General features: G+C 43.1%; 1 pseudogene; it reads left to right on the forward strand.

Moving 5' to 3' along the window:
• Positions 1–673: 673 nt before the first annotated feature.
• On the forward strand, positions 674–1,163 carry LOC103003782 (60S ribosomal protein L26-like; annotated as a pseudogene).
• The last annotated feature ends 21,035 nt before the right edge of the window (positions 1,164–22,198 follow it).

Genomic DNA, 22,198 nt, shown 5'->3' on the forward strand with positions numbered 1-22,198 from the left:
CAGCCATTACTGTCATTATTAGATCTGCTGATCATCAGTCATTTCAGAGACAAAACCAATAAAACACCAGGAACTGGAATACAAAGGGCAGTATAATCAACTCTTGTTATTCAGGGATTCATTAATTCAAGTCCCCAATTTAGAATTTATTAGAGTTTCCCCATTGGATATGCATTTGAGTTTAACTCTGTTTTGTCAGTAGCAAAAGACATTGCAAAGCCAAATGATAAACAAGATTGCAAGAGGAACGTTCACTCAAAGAAAACAGTAGGATGAGAACATTGGGAACTCATTAGAGGTTTCCATGTACTTAAACAATTAGAAGCATGCGTGTATTACACTAAGATATCACAATGTATTTTGCTGATTTATTTTCCTCTCTGTGTCCCTCATTAGACAGGGCTTGGTTGAGGGCAGGAACAATGCTCCTGCACAGAGTAGGTACTTAGCACGTGTTAGCTAAATGAGCAGGTCCTTCCGTGCGGCATGGAGGGCTCAGGTGTTAGTCAGACTCATGGGTCCTTACACGTGTGTGTGTGTGTGTGTGTGTGTAAAACTCTGTCAGTAGGGTCCACTAAGCTGCAGTTGGGAGTGCAAGAGGTTTGTCGGAGACAATGTCTGTATAAGATAAAAGAGGGGCTCTTCCCTTTTGCGGCCATCGCTGAAGCGCTAGGGGCCGAAATGAAGTTCAATCCCTTTGTGACTTCTGACAGAAGCAAGAACCGGAAAAGGCATTTCAATGCCCCTTCCCACATTCGCAGGAAGATTATGTCTTCCCCTCTTTCTAAAGAGCTGAGACAGAAGTACCATGTCTGATCCATGCCCATCCGAAAGGATGATGAAGTTCAGGTTGTAGGAGGGCACTACAGAGGGCAGCAAATTGGCAAAGTAGTCCAGGTTTACAGGAAGAAATATGTCATCTACACTGAACGAGTGCAGCGGGAGAAGGCTAATGGCACGACTGTCCACGTGGGCATTCACCCCAGAAAGGTGGTTATCACCAGACTAAAACTGGACGAAGACCGCAAAAAGATCCTTGAACATAAAGCCAAATCTCGCCAAGTAGGAAAGGAAAAGGGCAAATATAAGGAAGAAACAATTGAGAAGATGCAGGAATGAAGTAATCTTGTAAACAACTTTCATTAAAAACTGTTAAAATGAAAAAAAAAAGAAGATAAAAGAGGGGAAGAAGCAGGACTGTGTAGGAAAAGCCTGAGACCATGATCTGAGAGAGTCTTGGATGACCCACTGGGAAGCTCTGGAACCAAGATCGCCCATCAGAATAGGTCCACATTGGGCAAAAACTACCAGGCCCTGGTATCCTGCCATGCTTAGCTGTTGGCTAGGGGTTGCTGAAAAGGAGCATGACCTCAGCTCCTGAGCCGATCCTGAGGCAGATGCTGAAGATGCTGGTAACGGAGGCTGTCAGCCAGCAGGGCTCCATGCGGCCACTCAGCCACTTCTCTCCTGAAGGGAGGTGTCCCCACCCCAGGTGGGGCGATGTTCCCTGATCTCCCCAGGGAACATCTCCCCACCTCTCCTCTGACCTCTCTCTCATCCTCTCCTCTGTGTATTGGGAGACAGAGAGCTCCATTTCGCCAGGGCGCCCGATGTCCCCAGTATTGGGCTGACATTATAAGAGTCAGTCAGCCAAGAGGAAGAGGCTGTGAATTACCACTGTGTTCCACCACCAGTAGGAAGTGCCAAACCCCAGCCAGGGCAGGGACAGATTTGGACGGCACTGGCTGACCCCCGGAACCCCCGGGCTGGCTGACCTGGTTTGCCCTGGTCGTTTCAGTAACCTCACAGGGCCAAGACCACACATCTTACACAATTGAATTTTATGGCCCCACTAGGATGCTATGAGGGGATTTTATTGTATCTTTATTTTCAATTATAAAAGTCAAATGTGGTCTTTGTAGAAAATTTGGACAATGCAACCTATTCTAGGGAATAAAGTAAAAATCTGTCATAATATCACCTCCCAAAGACAATTATTAGCAATTTTGTGTTTTCTCTTCCCATTACATACATAACAAAATATCCCCTCTCTCCCCATTTATCAAATGTCGTGTACATTTCTCAAAGACAGACAATTCCTGTTCGTTCTTTAACATAGCCTGAAACTGGACTGAGAAATTCCCAGTGCTAAAGTCAGATGACGGAGTGGCTTAGAGGAAGGAGGGTGGGCTGGGGAAGGTGGAGCAGTCACTTGCAAAGCTGTATTTTGCTTTGGGCACTCTTTGAGGGTAGAACTGAGGATCCTGGGACCTCATCATGAAAGGACTTCTTTCCTCTCTTTGTCTTGGGGTCAGGTTGGGCTTGTGGATGTTTATGGGTCTGGAAAAAACACGGGGCTAAGGCAAACTCATGCTTTGGGTCCATGCGGGTGTATGACTGCCACCCATGCCACCATGCAGAATGGCAGACCAACTCATCTAGCTAACGTTTACTAAGTGCCTATGTGTGATAGAATATTCTTCTTGCCCTGAAGGAGTATAAAGTATAGTGAGGGAGATGGGAAAACTGACCTTTAAAATACATTCTGGGACTTCCCTGGTGGCGCAGTGGTTAAGAATCCACCTGCCAATGCAGGGGACACGGGTTCCAGCTCTGTTCCGGGAAGATCCCACATGCCACAGAGCAACTAAGCCCGTGCATCACAACTACTGAGCTCTTATGCCTAGAGCCCGTGCTCCACAACAAGAGAAGCCATTGCAATGAGAAGCCCACGTACCGCAACAAAGAGTAGCCCCTGCTCACCTCAATGAAGACCCAACGTAGCCATAAATAAATTAATAAATAAACTTATTTTAAAAATAAATAAATAAAATAAAATACATTCTGATATCTACTAAGTAGCAACAGGTACATAATACAATGGGAGGATAAAAGAGGGAGTGTTTATCTGCAACATATGTGTTAGGTCTCCATGGCTGTGTTGGCTCTCTAGAGAAAGGCGCAGTCAAGGGTGAGACAACACCACGTGTAAAACACAAGAGTGAGAGGTATGCTTGGGGAAGAGACTGATGCTTAGTGAGACCGAAAACTGGGCACGAAAAGGATGGGGCTTTGCATGATTAATTTCACTGAACTAAAAAAATAATGACTGAATCCTTATTAGGTGTTGGGCTGGGGATACAAATTAAATAAGATGGAATTTTAAGTCACAGTGTTATTGAGAATGAACCAGGAAACATTGATTGAGACCTAGCATATTCAAGAATTCCGGGAGTTCTACTATGGCAGTTCTCAAAGTCCAACTCAAGCCAGATATACTTTTTTTTTTCTTTCAGATATACTTTTAGTAATACCAAATTCTTGGTCTTCCCGTCCAGTAGAAGTTACATCTGAAATATAAAAATTAACTAAATAATTTGGTTTATAATACCTTTTAAACAAACTCTTTCTAGAATGTACAGTTTTAAAACATATCTAATGCACATATATTGTTATGGGCTGAATTGTGTCCCCCCCAGATTTATATATTTGGGGGAAATTCTAACCTCAATACCCCAGAATGAGACTAGAATTAGAAATAGGGCCTTTAAAGAGATGATTAAGTTAAAATAGGCTGTTAGACTGGGCCTTAATCCAATCTGACTTTGTGTCCTTTTTTAAAATTTTTATTTATTTTATTTTTGGCTGTGTTGGGTCTTCATTGCTGCATGCGGGCTTTCTCTAGTTGCGGTGAGCGGGGGCTACTCTTCATTGCGGTGCGCGGGCTTCTCATTGTGGTGGCTTCTCTTGTTGCGGAGCACGGGCTCTAGGCACAGGCTTCAGTAGTTGTGGAACACAGCCTCAGTAGTTGTGGCTCATGGGCTCAGTAGTTGTAGCTCGTGGGCTCTAGAGCTCAGGCTCAGTAGTTGTGACGTGCAGGCTTAGTTGCTCTGCAGCATGTGGGATCTTCCCAGAGCAGGGTTCGAACCCGTGTTCCCTGCGTTGGCAGGTGGATTCTTAACCACTGCGCCACCAGGGAACTCCCCTGTGTCCTTTTAATAAGAAGAAATTTAGACGCACAAAGAAACAACAGGGGCATGAACACACAGAGGAAGGAGCATGTGGGATTACAGCTAGAAGGCAGTCATCTGCAGGCCAACGAGAGAGGCCTCAGGAGAAACCAACCCTGCTGACACCTTGATCTTGGACTTCCAGCCTCCAGAACTATGAGAAATAAATCTCTGTTAAGTCACTCAGTGTATGGCATTCTGTTCTGGCAGCCCTCGAAAACTGATATACATATGATCTGGCCAGATGTGTACATGCATTTTAACACATACTTTTGCTGTTTTTGTGTTTAAAAGTCTATACTTCATCCTGTAGAAATCAGGAACCATGTAGAGTTTTTGAGCAGAGTAGTGACAAGATCAGATCTCTGTTCTAAAAAGAGAATTTTGATGTCAACCAGGAGGCCAGACTAGATAGAAGCTGGAAATCTAATGAGAGGCGTTGACCTCAAGTGGAGGTTTATCCTCTGTCTAAAGTTTCAGAAATATCTGGAGGGTAATGCTGAGAGCAGGGGTGCATTAGTGAGCTCATGATGGGAAATGTATTTTGCACAGTTATACCCATAGGCCTGAATTTAAACTTTCATCACCAGCTAGACTAGCCTGGGTGGCAAAGCATTCTGGGGGAAGTTGTCTTCACTTGTCTGTGAGATCCCTGAGTGTTGGACACCAGTCTCTTATAGAAAACGGGTGCATTTCTTTTTCAAATGTTTGCTCTTCTTTATTTGGTGACTTGTCAACTCAGATATCTGCCTGTTGTGCAGGAAAAATTACTTCCTTAGTGGGTAAAGAGATTTTACAAATCCTGCATGGAGCCAAAAGAATAATTTTGGACTTGAAATCAAGACCCCAGGGACACACACAGTGGAATACTATTCAGACTTAAAAAGAAGGCAATCCTGCCATATGCGACAACACAGATGAACCATGTGGATCTTATGCTAAGTGAAATAAGTCAATTGCAGAAAGACAAATACTATATGATTCTACTTATATGGGGGTATCTAAAATAGTCAAATTCATAGAATCAGAGAATGGAATGGTGGTTGCTGGGGGCTGGAAAGAGAGGGAAATGGGGAGTTTAATCAACAGGTATTAAATTTATTTAAGCAAGGTGAATAAGTTCTAAAGAATAAGTGCTATACAACCCCATGCCTACAGTCAGCAATAGTGTATTGTACACTTAGATCTCAGGTTAAATGTTCTCACCACAATAAAATTTAAAAATTTTAAGAAAATAGGGTTCAAACTCTGACTTGTTTAAAAGGCTGCTGAGGGAGACTTCCCTGGCGGTCCAGTGGTTGCGACTCTGCACTTCTAATGCAGGGGGCGTGGGTTTGATCCCTGGCTGGGGAACTAAGATCCCACATGCTGCGAAGTATGGCCAAAATAAATAAATAAAATAAAAATTAAAAGCTGCTGATTTGCTTAGGGCTAAGGGCTTTTTCCTCCTCTGTGCTTTGATTTGCCCATCTGTAAAATGGAGAGACGAAGAAAACAAACAGTTATTCAGTCCTCTTATGTCTGAGGCACTATATACACATTATCCTATTCAATACTCAGAATAAGTCTGTTAAATATTACTCCACATGTTTGGCAGATGGGAAAACCTTAGTTTGTCCAAGGAAGCAGGGTTTATACTCGGGTCTAAAGTTTCATGGCCCATGCTTTCTAAGGTTCCTTCCAAGGCCAAAATGCTGTAATTCATGTGTGTCTGAAATGTTTTGGCTGAATAAACACTAATGACTAATCAAGCTGCAACAGTAAAGACAATAGATTCCCCAGTGATTACTAAGTGTCTATGGAAGAACCACTCACCCTGCAGGGAAACACGGTTTCTCACTGGAAGAGAATATAACAGATAAAAGGTGGCCAACAATCAATTTTTGAGCAGCAGATGGCATTTTCTTGGGTTGAAATTGTAGGAGCCTGGAATTTGGCAAGTGCTCTAGGCATTGTGAAGAATAAATGCTCTGAATCTCCAATGGCTTTAGGAGTGGAACAGGCATGTTAGGTCCAGGTAAAGGCATCTTTTGAAGTTGCTGCTAAAAGGATCTCCTCCTCCACTGACATGAAGCAGAGGAGAATAATCCAGGTCTCCCGATTCCAAGGCTAGTGTTCTTTCATTGTCCTCAAGTAGCTTTATGCTCTGGTTGAGAAAACATGTACAACACATATCTGTTCATTTCTTCATTCACTGACTCAAAAGCACTTATTGGACAATTTCAGTGTGTCAGCACAGAGTTATATACAGAGATATAAAAGCAAAGTCTCTGTTACACTTGATTTTGTCCCTCCCAAATTTGTAGGTTGAAGCCCTAACCCCAGCACGTTAGAATGTAACACTGTTTGGACACAGGATCTTTTTTTTTTTTTTAATTGGAGTATAGTTGCTTTACAATGTTGTGTTAGTTTCAGGTGTACAGCAAAGTGAATCAGTTATACATATACCTATATCTACTCTTTTTTAGATTCTTTTCTCATAGAGACCATTACAAAGTATTGAGTAGAGTTCCCTGTGCTATACAGTAGGTCCTTATTAGTTATCTATTTTATGTATAGTAGTGTGTATATGTCAATCCCAGTCTCCCAATTTATCCCTCCTCCCCCACCCCCGACGTAGGATCTTTAAGGAAATGATCATGTTAAAACGGGGCCCTTGGGGACACCTATGACTGTCTTCCTACGAAGAAGAGATTAGGACACAGACACAACAGACAGAGAGATGACCACATGAAGACACAAGAAGATGGCCAACTGCAATCCAGGGAGAGAGGCCTCTGAAGAAACCAACCCTGGGACTTCCCTGGTGGAGCATAGGAGCATAGCCCTTACAAGCTAGGGAGATACAGACAAATCATTCATTCATTCATGCATTCTTCACTCAGCAAGTACTTATTAAGCATTGATCTCATGCCAAGCACCATGCTGGGGGCCAGCTGGAAATCTCACCTCCTAGGGCTCTGAGGAATCATCCATCACCCACATCCTAGCTCACACACCCAGGCCAGCACTACCTGGATTGGAGGTGGGAGTGGTACCCAGACAGGCTTCATGTGAAGGAGGTAGGGGGTCAAAAAGGGGAGGAGAAGATAAAGGCTCTGGGAGTCTGTCGGGGCGGAGAGGAGGGGTTGGCGAGTGACATGAGTAAACGAAGGCCAGTGGGTGGGAATGAGATTCACTTCTGCAAGGGGCAAAGGCTCTGGGCGAGTACATACATGTGGGCTTGGTGAGCGCCTGATTCTTGGGGTCATTAACTGTCAGGGCTGAGAAGGGCCTCAGAGGTCACAGGCAGCTCTCCCTCATTTGACTTCCCTGAGAACTGAGGACCAAAGAAGAGAAAATGATTTCCTCGGCCCTTTATGCTCTGAGTGTTCTGCCTCTTGAGAGAAATAGGCTACATCAATGTTTCTTAAACCCTTTTTCATTATAGTCCAGGAACCGTTGTAGACATTTTTCCTAATTGCCCCCTCCAATGAAATCTTAATACCACAGCTATTTGTATATCTGTTATGTACTATAGGTCTGTTCATATGCTACATACATAAAAAGAGTAGGATTTTTTTCAACCTCCAAGAACCAATATTTGCCCCCTTGGGGGCGATATTGCCCTTGTTGAGAATGCATGGGACAGAGAGACTAAATGTGGCCAGGTTTCCTAGGCCTTGAAATTCAGGCAAAGACACTGGATTTGGTGCAGTAAGCAATAGGGAGCCATAGCAGGTTCTTGAGCAGGGGAGATGGAGTGAGGAAAGAAGTGAAGAGTCTACCATACATAACAGTATCTATCAAACACTATGTGCTAGCTGCTTTGCCAGCATTGTAGATATCATTAAGAAAAAGGCCAGGATTGACATATACACACTGTAAAATAGATAACTAATAAGGACCTACTGTATAGCACAGGGAACTCTACTCAATACTCTGTAATGGCCTACATGGGGAAAGAATCTAAAAAAGAGTGGATATATGTACATGTATATGATATACATGTACATGATATATGTACATGTATAATCGATTCACTTTGCTTTACATCTGAAACTAACACAACATTGTATATCAACTATACCCCAATAAAATTTTTTTTAAAAAAGATAAAGAAAGAGGCAACTTGATCTTCCTATGCCCTTACAGGCTAGGGAGAGACAGACAGTGTTAAATATACACACAATAATTATTTATTAGAGTTGTAATAAATGCTACTACCAGCTTTCTTTTTGTTTTGTTTAACCAACATTTATATAGTCCTTGTTATGTCCCAGAAGCTATGCTAGGCACTAAATGAATATTAGCTCATGTAATCCTGTGAGAGAGGTATAGTTATTATACCCATTTTACAGATGGGGAAACTGAGGCACAGAAAGTGCCTTACCTCAAGGCACATGGCTTGTAAAGTTGGAGCTGAGATTCAAACCCAGACAGTCTGGCTCCAGAGTCAGTGTTCTAAATCACTATACTATGATCTGAAAAATATAGTACATACGTGTACACATGTGTAACTATAATTCAGGCTGAACGCAGTGCGAGGTGCCAGTATAGATTCACAGACCTCTTGCAATAACTCTAATGGAGCCAAGGGCTGAAAGTTGGAGACTGGTGGACTAGGAGACTTTTAATGTCTGTTTGACTCTAAAGCTCATAATCCCAGTAGAATTTGAAAAACGGGGTGAGAGTTAAGGCTCTCTCAACTTCAGCTTGTGTAACCAGAACAAGCCAGCTGATGTCTGGCTCCCTTCTCAGCAATGAGCAAAAGAGGCACACACCTCTGCATTATATGCAGAAGAAATGTAATACAGGGGCTATAACTAAGTCACATACAAGAGTCTGCAGAAAAGGACATATGTGCCCTTGGATCTGAAACTGGCGAGGCAGTGAAACCAAAAACATGCGCTCATGCTTTACTATTCAGCCACCTCTGAACTTTTTCCTCCACCCTTTTGACTGTTTCCAATGAATGAGATTTTTTTAATGATAATTTTAGCTTACACAGGACTCATATACCTGCCATAGTCTGTAATTTTTTCCTAAATTAAAAAAAACTGTTTTCCCTAGTGGACCAGTTTGAAGGACAATGAGCTAAACCCAGAAGAAACCCCTCTCCAAACCTATCTTCTTGTTGCTGTCCTGTCTGTTTACTTATTGAACACCTACTACATGCCAGGCACTATACTGGGGGATGGAAATACAGAGATCAACAAGTCATAGTCCTGCCCTTTGGGGGCTCACAGATGAGTAGGGGAGACAGATAAGAACAGAGATCATTGCAATGCAGGGGATGTATATATATCATCTATATATATCATGCTCCACGATGTTTTTATCCTATAGACTTTTGCATATGTTCCCAGGGCCGAGAAAGTGTTTCCTTAGCATTTTGGCAGGCTGATTCCTGTGGGATAGATCATACAGCAGGAGCCCCTAACCTAGTAGAGGGACATCAGATTAGGCTTCCTGGAGAAGGAGGAATGTGTAGGCTGAGACTTAAAGAACTAACATTCAGCTTGGATGTCAATGTCTCTGATTAGTCTTCCTGACCTCATTGGCTGAGTGAGGTGTGCCTTTTTTGTACCGTTTAGCCTCTGGTTCAAACCCTTATTCCAGCAAATATATTTGTGACTGCTGAATAAATAGCACTTATCAATATCTGGTAATTGCCTATAGACTAGTTATCTTCTCCATAGGACTGTGATCTCTCTGAGAGAAAGGAACCTGTAGGATTTAGTTTTTATCTCCACCAATGAGGAGAGGTCTTGCTAAGATAAATCCTCATTAAATGTTTGCAGATTCCAAGATGGATGGAGGAGTGGATGGATGGATGGATGGATGAGTGGTGGGTAGATGGGAGCATGGAGGAATGAGTAAGTAACAGCACCCACATGGAGGTAAGTGGACAAATTGGATGGGAGGGTCAATGACATTTTGATAGAAGTGATGACTGAGTTAGGCCCTAAAGAATATCTGGTGCAGTGCTTTTCAAACTGTAGTGCATTTATGAGTCATCTGGGGATCTTGTTAAAATACAGTAATTCAGCAGGTCTGGGGAGAGGGGTACCGCACTCTGCATTCCTGACAAGCTCCCAGTGGTACTGGTCCTTCTGGCCCTCAGACTGAACTCTGAGTACCAAGTAGGAGTTTGGGGATAGGAAAGAAGACAGGAAGAAGGGAAGATGATCCAAACAGGTGCAACTGTTGAGAGCTATGCTGGCTCCGCCCTGGTGCAAGCAGGGACCTCAGTGCACATGCTGGGGAGGAAGATAGGGGAGAGGGGATGGCATGGCACTGGTGGGCACGCAGGACTGTCTGTGAGGGTATTGTTACCAAACACTGGGTTCACCTCTTGGTGGGTGTTGAGCCAATAAACACAACCCAGCCAAAGATTGAGAGAAGGAAAGATTTGTTATTACTTGCAGCAAGTAAGGGGAACATTGTGGATCTTTCCCAAAGCGGTGTCTCCCAACAGCAAAATTGGAGAAGTTTTAAGCATACTCATGAAGGGGCTTGAGCAGAGGAGAATTCAGCATAGAACTGGGGCAAAAGTCGACAGATTCCATGCTTTAGTTGATTGAAGTCAGGAGGGTCAACATCATCATTCCGTCCTCCACCTGGGCAGGGTCCTTAGTTCCTGCAGAACTCAAAGATATATAATTATGTGTATCCCTTGAGGATCCAGGACCCTGCCCCAAGCCTGCACTATTGTTTCTTGACAGCACCTCCCTTGTTCCTGCATTCCCTCTCTTCCCTTAAGATTATTAATTACTGAGACCTGTTCAAGGGCAAGCATTGTGGCCAGGCATAGATCACAAAATGGCTTAGGCCAAAATGGGTTCTCTTATGTCAAGAAAGCCATTCCTGGGACTTCCTGGGGGTCCAGTGGGTAAGACTCCGTGCTCCCAATGCAGGAGGCCTGGGTTCAATCCCGGGTCGGAGAATTAGTTCCTGCATGCATGCCACAACGAAGATCCCGCATGCCGCAACGAAGATCCCACGTGCGGCAACTAAGACCCGGCACAGCCAAAATAAATAAATAAATATTTAAAAAAAAAAGAAAGCCATTCCTGGTTCTCTTTTTCCAGGGACCCCCTAACCTATCTGCTTACAGTATGGGAAATTCATGCTTTCATGGAGACTCAAGAAGGCCAGAAGCAACGGACATAACACCCAAAGCTGAGATGAGGGAAAAGCAGGCTGAGAAGGGAACTAATATTTCTTGAATATCTCTGTATCTCTATCTATATCCTGATCTATATCCATACCTGCATCTGTCAGTCAAACTAATTTCGTCCTCACAACAGCCCTGAGAAGATGCAGAAAATGGAGACTGTTTCTTTTCCTCCCTTCCTTCCTCTTTCCTTCTCTCCTTTGTTCCTTCCTTCCTACCCCTCCTCCCTTCCTCCTTCTCTCCCTTCCTTCCTTTCTCCCTGACTCTTCTCTCTCTCTCTCTCCCCTCTTTGCTCTCTGTCTTATTTATTGGTCTTTGTGCTTAAGTTGTTTAGCTCCCTACGGCATCCTTCTCTTATTGTGGCATAGGTGGCAGATTCAATTCCTGTTGAAAGTCACACAGAAAAGCCTTTTTTATTGTCTCAATTTATTTTATTGATCACAGGGAAAGAGAAACATGAATCTTAAGTATTGAAAATAAATATTATAATACTTGAAAATATATTGGACTAAAAAAAGAAAAAGAAAATGGAGATTCAGAAAGCTTAGGTTACTTGTTCCAGGTTTTACAACTAGTGACAGAGTTGGGATTCCAGCAAGGGCTAAGTAGGGTGTGAAGACCCAAACAAATAGACAGAGGTTCAGAGAAGAGCTCTCAGCCCAGTGGGGAATTCAAGTATAAATGAGAAATTTGCAGCCCTCATGCAGTGGTAGAGGCCAGGTAAGTAGACCAGGAGTCTGAAAGGCTGGGATCTGAGGGTGGGCGAGGGCAGGAGCCCAGGGCTCTTAGCAAATTGAGGGAGCAGCCCAATTCCAGATTCCCTGACTCCAGCAAAGCAAGGGCTGAAGTTAGAGGAGCCGCTTCTGTCCAGATGGCTAGAGGATTCCATGGTGAAACTCCCAGGAGAAGTAACAGCCATGGAGAGTGAGGAGGCCTGGTGAAGACAAGGGAGAGGGAGTGAGGAATATTTTATTAACTTGGTAAACACAAGGATGGGAGAATCTAGACGGGAAGGAAGAGCCTTACTTAACTTTTAACGATGTTCCTGTCTCTTGTCATAAAAATATCACAGCCTTCTTGAGACATACATAGATTCTTTTCCAGCTGCACAATGCAAAGGCTCTCTCCACCCACGCCCATTCATTAATGTTAAATAGACACTACCCATCTAATCTCTGACAACTTTCAACTAAGAAACGTCTAAAATATGTTTATTTAGGAATGAAATTGGTTCACTTCGTTTGTAATGAGCTCTGTTATTCCAACTCACTATGTTATGACTCATTTAGTCCCTTTATCAGAAAAACTGAAGATATATTCAGAAATCAATATTTTATACATAGCTCTGTACAAATTAGGAATAAGTAGGAACTTCCTAGGTAAACATAAAAATAAACAGCATTCGTCAAAAGTCAAAATGACAGTGTTTAGAGTGTGACCAATACACATGAGCCCCCCCAAGTAGGATAGAGAACATGAGAAGTCAGTGATGAAGAGACCGGGACACCGGAAGAATCATCTACGTGGATAAAGAAATCGCAAGAATAATGATGGGAACAGTGTTGGGGAGAGTCACAGAGAATCAGGAGCTAAGTCAGGGACCTAGGGTTGGTAGATGTCTGCAAGCGGGAGGGCGTTGGGCAGTGTGGTCTGATGATGTGAGATTCACTGCTGGGGCTTGTAGGGTTCCTGAAAGGTCCTTTAATTCCTTTCACTCAGAGGTTGAAAGTAGGGACCTGGTGACAAACAATTAAGATAGTTATATTTATTTTATTTAATAGGTGTACAGTGCTTATTATGAATCAGGCATTGTTCTGAGTGCTTTTACAAATATGAAGCCATTGAGACCTATGAGACAGGTATTATTACTATCCCCATTTTACAGATGAGGAAACTCAGACATACAGAGAGCTTAGGTCACTGCTTGAACCTTAAGAAACATGTAAATCATTCAACTGAGACATGAAGACCCAAAGAGGTGAAAATATTTGTGCAAAGCCGAAGAGTAGCAGGAAAGGATTAGAATTCCTGTCTTCCGAGCGTCAGCTTACTGCTTTTTAAATATAGCATCTTGCCCGTTGCTCACTTGTTAAGATTTTAGAAACAGTTGGGTTATTTCTGTGATGTCCTCTGCTGTCCTTTGTGGCTCTTCCAGACTTTGCAGATACCATTGGTGCACTTACGCCATTGTCCTGTGAATATACCAGACTTCAAGCTGCTGGCGGGCAGCTACTATGTCTTTCTCATTTCTGTGTGGACAGCACTGAGAGTAGCACCCGGCTTATATGAAACGCTCTATAACATTTATTGAATAAGTGAATGGATTAAATCCCAGAAAACCCACCCTAATTCTTTCCTGACTACTCGTGCTTTGTTGCCTTGGATTTATCTTTGTGAGACCGTGGAAGCCTGGAGGTATCTGGATGTCACCTGCCTTACCCAATGGCTCTCTGTGCCAGCAGTGTTTCATGACTGAAGCTGTGTGTTGCTTGTTCTGGGCCTGGCCCTATGCCAGGAGGTATCTCATTGATAGCTGGTCTGCAGAGCAGTCTTGATCTTCTATCTTTCCAGGTGTTTTAGTTCTTAGGTCTTGTTTTCTTCATAGAAGCACCAGGAGTTTCATATATTCTTCTTGGTCTCTGTTTTTCAGACTAAATGCCGTGTCCTTGAGTGATTAAGTTGCGTATGTAATGTAAGAACTTAAGATAGAAATTTAGTTTGAGTAAATTAACAATCTATCAGGCATTTCTTATGTGTTAGGTACCTTGCATCCATTATCTCATTTAATCCTCAGAAAATTTCTATGGATAAGGTGTTGCTATCCTCATTCTACAGATGTTGAAAATGGAGGTTCCAGGGACTTCCCTGGTGCCCAGTGGTTAAGACTCTGCACCTCCACTGCAGGGGGCACGGGTTCATCCCTGGTCGGGGAACTAAGATACCGCGTGCTGCATGGCCCAGCCAAAAAATAGAAGAAAAAAAAAAAAAAAGGGACGTTCCAAAGGGCTAACTGATGGAAGCAAGATTATGCATCCAGTAAATGGTAAAGCCCAGATATGTATGTGGCCAAAAATTATGTTCTTTTTGCGATAGCATATTGTCTCTACAGGCAAAAAATTAAAACCTATTTCAGAAAAGTGTTTGGGGAAGACCTGCCTGGCTATGTGCTAGTGCTTTTTTTTAAATTTATTTATTTTTTGGCTGTGTTGGGTCTTCGTTGCTGCGCGCGGGCTTTCTCTAGTTGCGGTGAGCGGGGGCTACTCTCTTCGTTGCGGTGCGCGGGCTTCTCATTGCAGTGGCTTCTCTTGTTGTGGAGCATGGGCTCTAGGCGCACGGGCTTCAGTAGTTGTGGCTCGTGGACTCTAGAGCGCAGGCTCAGTAGTTGTGGCGCACGGGCTTACTTGCTCCGCGGCACGTGGGATCTTCCCGGACCAGGGCTCGAACCCGTGTTCCCTGCATTGACAGGCGGATTCTTAACCACTGCGCCACCAGGGAAGTTCCGTCAGTACTTTTTTACTTTTTTTTTTTTGCCGTGCCGCGCAGCATGTGGGATCATCTTCCCCGAACCTGCGCCCTCTGCAGTGGAAGAGTAGAGTCTTAACCACTGGACTGGACCGCCAAGGGAGTCCATGCCAGGAATTTTTTCAGAAATCCTCAGTGATTTGAGGGACAGTGAACTCCGGGTAAGTTGTCAGTGTTGGGCCTGGGGCGACTGCCATAAAGCTAGCAGTGAGCTAGAGGGCATTAGCCAACTTTGACAGCATCCAGTGTGAGATGAGAGTCTTGCTCTATTTGGTGAGCAAGACAGATACATTCTCTGCCATCTGGAGTTCACAACTGGGTAGATTGTTTTTTTTGTTTTTTTTCAGTTCTGGCCATGACAATTAAATTGGGAAGCTGACAAGCAAGAGAATGTAAAAACCAGGATAGTAAGAAACAGGAAGGAACAGCTGAAAGAACTAAGAAGAGATAACAGAGAAGTAGAGATTAGATATATTCTGAGCAGGGCTTGAAGAGATAAACATGACCAGCGTTAACAGACGGACAGCCAGCATTTAAAAAAAAAAAAAAAAAAAAGAATGTCCCCATAATTAGCAATGGACTGCCTCTAAAAATAGTGAGCATCCCATTACTGGAGGTGTCCAAGCAGAGATTGTGATCACATTTCAGTGACATCATAAAGAGAGGCAGTGTATATGGGACAAAGAGCATAGAATCTGGAGGTTGATAGCCTGGTCATAAAAATTTATTGGCAGTGTGACTTTGGAAATTTCCTTAGCCTGTTTCTACATCTGTAAACTGGGAAAATGAAGCCCCTTCCTCCTAGGGATGTTGTGGGGATTATATCAAATGAAGAGCACATAGCTGATAATAAGCCCTCAGAAAATGGTGTCAAGTAGTATTAGCAGTAAGTACATCAGTAGAGGTGCAAGTAGATGGCCATTAAGTGCCTTCCAAGTGTCCTGATTCTGTGGTTCCGTGTTTACCGTAGAATATGCTCCCAAGTGAAATTGTACAAAAATGATTTCTGAAGGTCCACGATTCCTATTCAAGTACCCCGGCTGGGAGAGAGTGGTAGAAAAGGTAAGGGGCAGGAGCCTCTGCCTGTGGGCTCTCAAGTCCCCCAAAAGCTGCTCATCCAGTTCATTTAGTGAGGTAACAGAGAGAAAGGTCTAGTTCTTCGGGAGGATGTAAGTTTCCTTGCTGAACCAATAGTTCTTTTGCCTTGACTTTCTTTTGCACTTTATCTAACAATGGTCACTTGTGGCACTTCTCTAGGTCGTTTGCATTTTAGGGAGAAACACCTTCAAACTTGAAGGCAAAAAAGAGAAGAGGAAGAAGGAAAGAGAAAAGAAAAGAAGAGAAGATTTCTACTGGTGAAAATCAAGGCATGACCCAATGAACATGCTCCTGTTGTGAACAGCAAGGGCCCCAAGATCTTCCTGAATAAATAGGGCTCTCCCTGTAGGAAATGTGATCTGATTTTTCCTCTTCCTTTGCCATGGAAAAATTCCACTCCCACCACTAGCAACTTCTCTGGCAAAGAGCCAAGAGGCAATCGGGCTGCCTTTTTCTGCTTTTCTCCTTCCCTAGAACACAGAGTTTGATGGGCCATTCCAGAGCTTGGGCTTCCACAGTCCTCAGTGCCCTCACTCAGCAGGCTGGTCAATTTAAAAAAAGACTTATGCAGCGCAGCAAGTGGGTTTTAGCCTCTTTTTTCTTTCTTGTCCAGGTGTACTATTATAACAAGCTAACCAGGGAGACTTTAGGAGAAGTCAAAGGGATCCTGCTTGTTAAACTGTTTTTTAGGTTTAAAGCACCAGTTGAGGACTTTAAAGTGTGTGTATGTGTGTGGGCTTGGAAATTTTAGGTTTTCATTTTGAAGTGCAAAAATAATGACAGCTTGAGGCAACAAATCAAACAATACCACTGTGTAAAAGAGTCAGCAATATCCCCTTCTGCTTAATCTGCCTGTCTCCCACCTCCCATCATAACAAATGTGAACATTTTGGTACATATCTTTTCACATCCTTATCTATGCATATCATATATATATATATGTATACACACATACATACACTGTACATATGTATGTCTGTATATGCATATATATTCACCTATTTGGAGATTTTTGCCATACTCTTTTAAAACGGGAATTATAAACTCACAAAAATCACTTGCTTTTTCCACCTATATTTCATTCAAACCCCTCCAGGTAAGTACATATAGATTGAACATTATTTTTATGCATAATATCCATAGTTTGGATATACCATATTTTATTTATATATTCCCCTATAGTAAATGCCCAAGTGGTCTCTAGTGTTTTTGTCTCTTGCCACTTCAAATAACATTTTGCATAAAATATTCGTGTATCTATCTTCTTATTTATTCATACTTTTAGTTTAGTAGAAGAGATTTCAAATTTCTGGGTTCACCTGAAGATTTTAGATATTACCAGAGGGAAGGATTCAGTGCCTAGCAAAACACATAGTCCTTTGGCAACAGCTTTTTCCTCTTTGTTGGGAAAGAGGCCTAGAAAAATAATGTCCCTTTCTCTTCCTTCCCCACACCATTATTCTCCTGCAGTAGAATGAGCAGGGATAATATATCCTTTGTAATTCAGCAAGGAATAAGAATACCAGTTTGCTGGGCTATTAGAGGATACCAAAGAAACCCAAATTAAACAACTGCATACTCCTCTAGTAAGTCTTTTGTTCCTTTTTTCTTCATGAAAAGGCAGATAATAAGAAAGAGGAGGCAGGGAAAGATTGTGCATTGCTGGGCAAATAGGCAAATAGTTAACGATGGCACCTGCAAAACCATTGCCTTATTCCTCATTCAGAGTCTGAACATATCTTTCTTCTCTTTGTAGACCAGAGGAGAGAGGGAGTGAGAAGAATGAGATGAATCACAAAAAAAGTCCTCTTTTATTATTATTTTTCAGTTTTCTCATCCCAGACACATCAGAGCTCAAGGTTGGAAGGGGCCTTATGTCATCTGCTCTGCTCTTCCCAATGTATCTGGACTCGTCTTGTTCCAGTTTCTGCATTTCTCCTTAACACAGTTGTGTTTGGTTGTTTCTTTCTTCCTCCCTTGACCCTTCAAAAGTGCACTTATTGAATGCTTCCTGTGGGCTAGACCCCAACTACGCTTTGGGGACAAAGAGGAAAGACACTGACCCTGGCCTCAAAGAGCTCACAAATAAGGGGAAGAAAAATCAGTAGGCTTAAAATTATAAGGGAATGGGTGCAAGTACGAAGGCAACACAGAACACAGAGAAGTACCTAACACAGCAATAGCCAGGAGGATGGGCAGTGACAAGAGGCTGGTAAGCTTAAGTTTATGGAATAGAAGTTTACCAGTGTAAACAGATAGGTTAGGGGGTCCCCAGAGGAAGAGAACCAGCAACGGCTTTCTTGACGTGAGAGAACCCATTTTGGCCTAAGACATTTTGTGATCTAAGCCTGGCCATAAAGCTTGCTCTTTTTCTAAAATAATTAATTAATTAATTAATTTGGTTGCACTGGGTCTTAGTTGTGGTAGGCGGGACCCTTAGTTGTGGCTTGCAGGCTCTTTAGTTGTGGGATGTGAACTCTTATCTGCAGCATGCATGTGGGATCTAGTTCCCTGACCAGGGGTCGAACCCAGGCCCCCTACATTGCTAGCTCAGAGTCTTTTTTAAATTTTATTGATTGATTGATTGATTGATTGATTGATGGCTGCATTGGGTCCTTGTTGCTGCGCACAGGCTTTCTCTAGTTGCGGTGAGCAGGGGCTACTCCTCGCTGCAGTGCGCGGGCTTCTCATTGCAGTGGCCTCTCCCGTTGTGGAGCACAGGCTCTAGGCACGTGGGCTTCAGTAGTTGTGACACACGGGCTTAGTTGCTCCGCAGCATGTGTGATCTTCCTGGACTAGGGCTCGAACCCATGTCCCCTGCATTGGCAGATGGATTCCTAACCACTGTACCACCAGGGAAGCCCCTCAGAGTCTTAACTACTGCACCACCAGGGAAGTCCCCATAATGCTTGCTCTTGAACAGGTCTCAGTAATCAAAGATCTTAAGGAAACAAAGGAATGTAGGAACAGAGAAAAGGCAAACAATAGTGCAGTGATAAAGCAAGAGTCCAATTCCTCCTCTAGGGATGGATACGCATAATAATATATCTTTGAGTTCTGCAGGAACTAAGGCCCCTACCCAGGTGGAGCATGGTGACTTCAGACTGAGTACAAGATTTCTGGAACGCCACTCTGTTACCTCACCACCAACCAATCAGAAGAAAGTCTGCACACAGTGGAAGATAACAAAGACTCTGAACCCCTCCTCAAATAATTTTCCCTTTAAAAACTTTCATGGTCAAGCAGAATATTTGGAGTTGGTTTTGTTTTTGTTTTAATTAATTAATTAATTAGGTTACTCTGTGTCTTAGTTGCGGCAGGCAGGCTCCTTAGTTACGGTTCACAGGCTCCTTAGTTGTGGCACGTGGGCTCCTTAGTTGCAGCTCACCAACTCCTTAGTTGTGGTATGTGAACTCTTAGTTGCGGCATGCATGTGGGATCTAGTTCCCTGGCCAGGGATCAAACCCGGGCCCCCAGCACTGGGAGTGTGGAATCTTAACCACTGAGCCACCAGGGAAGTCCCTGGAGTTGGTTTTTGGATATGAGTCTGCCTTCTCCCCAGGTTGTCAGCCACCTGAATAAAGCAGCCTTTCCTTTCCAACCAACACTTGGCTCTCGAGCATCGGCTTTGGAGTGGTAAGTAGCTGAACCTGAGTTCGGTAACAGATACACAACTCAGGAGTTCAAAGAACTCAGTGACATGCTCAGTGACATCCATTCCCATCTATATTTTATGAACAGCTTTCTCAGCTCTTATACCCATAAAATCAAAAAATAGGAATGAAATTGGAATACAGTCTTCTCTATTCTAGCAATAGTTTATATTAATCCATGGATTCATGAACTAATTGAAAAAACAAAAACACAACCAGCTCATTGAAAGATGGATTTCCAATACAATTAGCTTTTAATATGTAATAATTATTTATCAAAATTTCAATACGCATTAAAAAATTTATTTTATTTAATTAATTAATTTATTTATTTAGGCTGCATTGAGTCTCTGTTGCTGTGCGTGAACTTTCTCTAGTTGCTGTGAGCAGGGGCTACTCTTTCTTGCGGTGCGCAGGCTTCTCATTGCGGTGGCTTCTCCTGTTGCAGAGCATGGACTCTAGGCGCATGGGCTTCAGTAGTTGTGGCATGCGGGCTCTGGAGCACAGGCTCAGTAGTTGTGGTGCACAGGCTTAGTTGCTCCACAGCATGTGGGATCTTCCCGGACCAGGGCTTGAACCCGTGTCCCCTGCATTGGCAGGCAGATTCTTAACCACTGTGACACCAAGGAAGCCCTCAATACGCATTTTTAAAAGACCTGTGTGCAAGGGTGATCAACAAATGACTTTCATGCATAAAATAAATCACAATAGAATACAATATTGAGGGAGAAGTGAAAAAGAGATATGAGTCCAAGAGCAGAAGGGAATAAAGCAAAACTTCTAGCCATTATAGACCTGTTCATGTATTTTTTAAAATAGATAATGTGGATACAAACTCACTTTTGGTTTTAAATTCCACCGGATGTATCTTAAAAAGTGATTCAGTTCTCCCTCTCAGTCCCATATTGAACCCAAGTTGGAAGAGGCCAGTCAGGTCTCAAAATGGAGGTAAGTCGTCTGCCCAGTTGCCCCCAGCTAGACTTTACCTGCCTCCAGAGGGCCAGGGCCTGTTTCTAGAGAGGATGCCCTAAAGCCTGGTGCCCATCTAACAGTAAAGAAATTGGTGATATTAAAGAAGATACAGAAGAATATAATTTGAGAGACTACTTTGAGAGCAATGGTAAGATTGAAACCATAGAAGTTATGGAAGACAAGCAGAGTGAAAGAGAGGATTTGCTTTTGTAATTTTTGATAATCATGATACAGTTGATAAAATTGTTGTTCAGAAAGACTACATTATCTTCTTTATATATAAATTTATTTATTTATTTTTGGCTGCATTGGGTCTTCGTTGCTGCACGTGGGCTTTCTCTGGTTGCGGCGAGCGGGGGCTATTCTTCGTTGTGGTGTGCGGGCTTCTCATTGCGGTGGCTTCTCTTGTTGTGGAGCACGGGCTGTAGGCACGCAGGCTTCAGTAGTCGTGGCTCGTGGGCTCTAGAGCACAGGCTCAGTAGTTGTGGTGCATGGGCTTAGTAGCTCTGCGGCATGTGGGATCTTCCCAGCCCAGGGCTTGAATCCGTGTCCCCTGCACTGGCAGGAGGATGCTTAACCACTGCACCACCAGGGAAGTCCCGAGACTACACTATTCATGAGCATAATTTTGAAGTGAAAAAGGCTTTTTCTTAACAAGAAGCACAGTCTGCTGGATTACAAAGAGGTCATGGAGAGGATGTAGCAACTTTAGGGATCATGGAGGAACTTCAGCTATAGTGGTAATTTCAGGGGAGGCAACTATGATAATGGAAGTGGTGGCAGCACAGGTAGTTATGAAGGGCATAATGGTAGATATGGAGATTTGTAGGTGATGGTGGCAACTATGGCAGATGGCAATAGAGGGGGGAATGGACCAGGATGTGGAAACCAAGGTGGAGGATATGGTGGCAGTGGTGGAGTATATAATGGCTGCAATGAAGGAGAAAATTTTGGCAGTGGTAACTATGGTGGTGGTGGGAACTATGATTTTGGAAATTATAATGGACAATAGCAGTCAAATTATAGACCAACAAAGGGGGGCATTCTCTATGGTGGTGCTTATGGATCTGAATGTAGTGGTAGAAGTAATGGATATGGTAGTAGAAGGTTCTAAAAACTTGGCATAAAAGGGCTACAGTTTTAGCAGGAGAGAGAACAAGGAGTTGTCAGGAAAGTTGCAGATTACTTTGAGACAGTCGTCTCAAATGAATTAGAGGAACTACAGAAATCTGCCACAAAAGGAATAATGAATGACGATCATCCATAGTCAGAAAAGTTACTGCAGCTTAAATAGGAAACCTTTCTTGTTTAGGGCTGTCATAGTCAGTTGGCACAAAAGGCAATTAATGACTAATGCGATGTAGTGTCAATTAGATGTACATTCCTCAGATCTTTTAACAGTTGTAGCTTTTTCCTTTTCTTTTTATTGCATCAGGAATATTGCCCTGATTTGCAAATTGTGGTAGTAGTACAGACATTTTAAAAATTAAGGAAATTTAAACTACCCCACCAAAGAAAGGTGATGCAATGTTGTTTTTTTCTTTTAACTTTTTGGGTTTATTTATTTATTTATTTATTTATATTTATGGCTGTGTTGGGTCTTCATTTCTGTGCGAGGGCTTTCTCTAGTTGCGGCAAGTGGGGGCCACTCTTCATCACGGTGCGCGGGCTTCTCATTATCGTAGCCTCTCGTTGCGGAGCACAGGCTCCAGACGTGCAGGCTCAGTAATTGTGGCTCACGGGCCTAGTTGCTCCGCAGCATGTGGGATCCTCCCAGACCAGGG

The sequence above is a fragment of the Balaenoptera acutorostrata genome, chromosome 1, assembly GCF_949987535.1.
Source record: "Balaenoptera acutorostrata chromosome 1, mBalAcu1.1, whole genome shotgun sequence".
NCBI lineage: Eukaryota > Metazoa > Chordata > Mammalia > Artiodactyla > Balaenopteridae > Balaenoptera > Balaenoptera acutorostrata.